Consider the following 4,951-nt stretch of genomic DNA (forward strand, 5'->3'; position numbering starts at 1 on the left):
CTGACGCATTTGCGCTATGGTGCTTTCTTTTATGTACACCATAGGTTTAGATTCACGAGTTCCAGATCAATAGTAGCAGTAGCATTCCAGTACACAGATTGGCAGTGAGTTCTCATCCATCCGAGGATGATATTATTTTATTTCATTGATTATTTCAGTTTAGTCTTTGTTAGATGGAGTTAGTTGGAGACATGTTCCTTCAACTCCTTAGTTTAGATAGTATTTAGAGGCTTTCAGATTTAGTTCAGATTTGATTCAGACTTCAGTTGTTTTGGGTATTTGTCACCCATATGGATGTTATGTTTTGTCAGACACTTTATTTAGTTGAACCTTATGTCCTATTGTTCATGTTTTTCGTATTTTACATGTATATTATGTAGTGCACAGGTACAAATATGAGTCATGGGTTAGCTCGTGGTCCTTCGGGATCATAAGCACTGTATAGCATTCCGATTCAGAAAATCGAGGTGTTATAACACATGTCTCCCACAACAAGGTCAATTCCTTTATTGGGGGTTGAAGATAAACATCAATTTTATGTTTGAGATTGCTGGGACCTGGAACAATGATAGTTAAGAACATATATGCCTCTTTCATGCACATTCCTAGAGGTAAATTGTATGGAGTGACAACCACTGGCCATGATGAATATTTCCTTCCAGACTGACTGAATGGTTGAAAACCATCCGTACATAACTCCAACCTGACATTTCTTGGTTCAGCGGCAAAAAATGGATGAGTTTCATTGAAGTGCTTCCAAGCCTTAGAATCTGATGTATGGCGCATCCACCATACTTTTTTTTATACTTATGATGCCATCTAATGTCAGTAGCTGTAGCATAGGATGCATATAATCTTTGCAATCTTAGAATCAAAGGAAAATAATATATTCTCTTGTAAGGGATCAATTTTCTCTTATGAGAGCCAACACAATATTTATACCTTGGTTTGCTTCAAAATTTACAAGATGTAAGGTGTTCATCATCATCACCCCAATACAACATATATCCTGATTCAAAACAATCAATCTTTTGAACTGGCAAACCTAAGCAACGCACTAACTTCTTTATCTGATAATAACTATCAAGCACGATGTTATCGTCAGGTAAAGCCTCTTTAAGCAATTGCATCATCTAGTTATAGCCTCTCTATGACATACAGTTCTCCATTTTAATATTCAACATTTGAGAGACAACTGCAAATTGAGAGAGGGATGAACCAAGATATCATTCTGCATCAGCAACATCTAGCAAATCATAAATTTTTTTAGACATGGGATTAGGATCTTCCTCCATTAAATGTTGAAAAGGATGAGATGACTTAGGTTCACTATTGCTATACTATTGCCAACTTGAACCCTGAGAAAAGTTGGGACCAGCTACATCTAAAATCATTTATCAGTATGGATTCTCTCCGAATATAGGTTGACCACCACCATGCAAGTCATTACTATAAGAAGTCCCATTTATATCATCTCTTTCCCCTTGATGCTTCCAAATAAAATAGTTCTCAATAAATCCAGATTGATAAAAATGACATTTAACAATTTTGACATCCATGAATTTATAGTTATGACATTTTATATATGGACATCTAACTTTGTCACCACTCATGCTATTTGGTTGAGAACATACAAATTGAATAAACTCATCCACCCTGGTTACAAATCTAGAGTATAAAGCCCCTCGACTATCTAACCTCCTATACATCCAACCACGCTCTAGATTATTCATGTTCCTATTAAGGTTAAAATAAATAAAATAGGATAATCAGTGTTAATTAATCAGCTTAATAAGAAACGCGACAATTAGTCTTAATAATTAACCTTGTTGGAAATTCATATTAACAAATATGATAATCTATGACCAGCTCTATATAAGAACTAGTTAGCAAAGAAAGCATAATTAAGTAGATCAATTGACAGTTAAATAGTTTCACTAAATTATTCAAACTTATGCTCTCAAAGTAGAAAACAAAACTAGTTTACCATAAAAATAAGATAAAAGTGATACATACCATAAAAATAAGATAAAAGTGATACATACTTCTATTTTAACAACAAATTTATCGTTACATGCTTAACATAAAAAATAAGCTACAAACATAATCGAGAAGCCAACAAGCATAGCAAGAAAAATGAAAAAGCAGAAAGAATATTTAAAAACACACCTGATTGAATACAATACTTCACTTATTTTGCCACCAATCTACAACTGCACTACACCAATTCCAGTAAAAATGCACCTGAAAGATAAGTGTATCAACTAAATATTTGAATATATGACTTAAGAGAATTTGGCTTAAAAAATTAACCTGTCACAAGTACAGGTATGTACTTCAAGACTACATTTTCTATATCAGCAATATCTAGAGATGGCGACTTTAAAACAACATATCTGCATCAGCAAATGTTACTAATAGCAAATTTAAACAATAAAATAAATTCAACTCGACCAGTCACCTGAGTTTTATTGTTGTATACTCATCTGTAAGAAATATAAACACATTCCCACTAAGCCAATCATTCTTCAAAAGATATCAAAAATTGAAGAATATGAAAAAGAACATATGTACATCTAAGTTGTGGGAACTCTTCACTTTGATGTTATATCTATGTCTAATTCTCAAAAATAACACTACTTTTGGAGAATATGACACATCCTGTTAAAATTTTTAAACAATTCGAGCAACATTGATGTACATACAAAACATTTGTAAAGAAAACATAAACAAAAGGAAGAAAAAATTGGACCTACACAGTGAGAAGTTTAAGGCTTTGGATGGGAGGGAATAAAAGTACACAGTTTCATAACACTTACTCAAAGAACATGAGCTGGAACCAAAGTTTCTAATATATGGAAATAAAGCTCAAGAATCCAACTGCCACACATTTAAACCAGCTTTAGCATTTTACACCAATAATAATAAGTTTCACCAAAATGGAAAGAAAAAAGATATTTTGATCTGTTCTTGGGGTTTGTGAATCAATAAAGAAAACTCCTTTTCTTACATAGAAAGTAGCAATCAGATCATATACTTACCTGCTAAACTGATAAATGCAACATCTCAAATATGAACAAATTCCTTTATCACAGGCATGCCACTTATTTTTAATGTGTAGTGCAGTACAATACTCTTTTTTACACAAAGGATTTAGTCATGACAACAGAAAGAAAAAACAATGAGTTTGGAATAGTAGAAATCAGTGAAGAGACCTCAAGATCTAAGGATGAAAAAGAAAGAAAACAAAGTTTGAAACTTTCTGATGTTTTAGAACCATTGGACTAATAAGTGCTCCAAGAAACTCCAAAAACATTAAATAAAAAGATGAAAGGTAATAGTAGTAGGAAAAAAATGGAGAGAAACCCTAGATCTTGAATAGTTGTCCAGAATTGGAAACACTTTCTTGGACTAAGTGAGAGAGCACACACTGCAGTCCTTTACTCTGATCTTATGAATTTGTAGATTGGTAAGATCTCTACTCCAAAGCAGTGAAACGTGTTAGTTTCTCATTGGTAAAACCAAACCTCCTTATCATCACATTTTAATCAAACATACAACAGGGAAAAGAAAGAAAACTCAAGAAAGAACCAAATATGAAAATAGCAACTAACTACTACACTTAATAGACAAGAGATAAAATAAGTTGGTGCTTATGTAAAGTGCTGCAAAAGCCAATACCAATTTAACAAGTCAGAGTAATTAGGCTTTTAAAGACTTATAATCCCACTCTCACAACATAGACAAAACACACACCTCTCATTTTTCTTTATATATCTAATGAACCCTATATGAAAAACAAACATAAAGTTGTAATCTTTTTATGATTTAGATGAACCCCTTATCAAGAATTACCCTTTAAGAGCCTACACAAAGTAAACTTGATACACTTTCATGTACAAAAAAAGCTTAGCATATATCTGATGAACCCTATACAAAAACAAACATAAAGTTTTAATCTTTTTATGATTTAGAAGAGCCCCATATCAAGAATCAGCTATTAAGAACCCATACAAAGTAAACTTAACACTTTTTCATATGTAAGAAAGCTTAGTATATATACCCTGCATTACCAAACTCATATAGTTTTCCGTGACAAAGAAGATAATGAGAGAAACTTCAGTATCACAAACCATAAAATACTCAATAAAACTCAAAATACTACACAAATTCGTATAAAAAAGTACAAAAATAGAGTAAATTTGAACAGCTTCTTACTCTTGATAAGCAGAGAAAACAAAAACTGATATGAAGAGAAGTCTCCTTAAGAATGATAACAACGCCATTACTGCAAACTTTCTCTCTCTCTAGAAACAGCTACTATGAGATTTCCAAAAATATATCCTAGCCCTAAATAAACCCTAGCCCCAAATTTCCATGAATCCTAACCCCAACCGGTTGCATGCATCCAAAATCGTGTAAACTAAAGAAAAATTACAATATTCACCCATTGTAATATAAAATCACGGACAACTTCCAAAACCAAATGGATTCTCGAAGAATAGTCTAATTCAACCTTCAATTCGAACAATAATTCAAAATTGACTCAAAAAATTAAAGAAAACACAAATTTCAATTCGAATACGGTGTTAACAGTGGAAGCAAATACCTTTAAATGCTTCAAATCGGCAACCCAATATAAGTTTGACCTTCAATACATGCATAAATATCATCAATTCTTGTAAAAACTCATTCAAATCGGGCAAAAGGGCCTTGAAATCATGAATGATTCTTGAGAGAGAAAGAGTAGAAAGAGATAGGGTGGAGTGAAATGAATAAAAACCCTAGAAACCCCCCTTTTCTATAATTTAATATTAATTAAAAAACTAAAACTAATATTTTACAACGGAAAAGTTGGTCGCTAAATAAAATTATTTTTTTCTAAAATGAAGGGTACTGACAAAAATTTGTTGTTAAATCTGTTGCAACAAAATAATTAACATAGTGACCA

At 32.2% G+C, this 4,951-nt stretch overlaps 1 long non-coding RNA gene across 1 annotated transcript in view; it reads right to left on the reverse strand.

Moving 5' to 3' along the window:
* LOC124888430 overlaps window positions 1–4,751 on the reverse strand; it is a 20,881-nt gene extending 16,130 nt beyond the window's left edge. Inside the window, exons 1-2 of the long non-coding RNA XR_007046542.1 lie at window positions 4,610–4,751; window positions 2,170–2,244 (exon numbers count right to left, since the gene is read on the reverse strand). This is a non-coding gene — a long non-coding RNA (uncharacterized LOC124888430). The remainder of the gene's footprint in view (window positions 1–2,169; window positions 2,245–4,609) is intronic.
* Between the last annotated feature and the right edge of the window lie 200 nt (window positions 4,752–4,951).

Source organism: Capsicum annuum, chromosome 11 (assembly GCF_002878395.1).
Source record: "Capsicum annuum cultivar UCD-10X-F1 chromosome 11, UCD10Xv1.1, whole genome shotgun sequence".
NCBI lineage: Eukaryota > Viridiplantae > Streptophyta > Magnoliopsida > Solanales > Solanaceae > Capsicum > Capsicum annuum.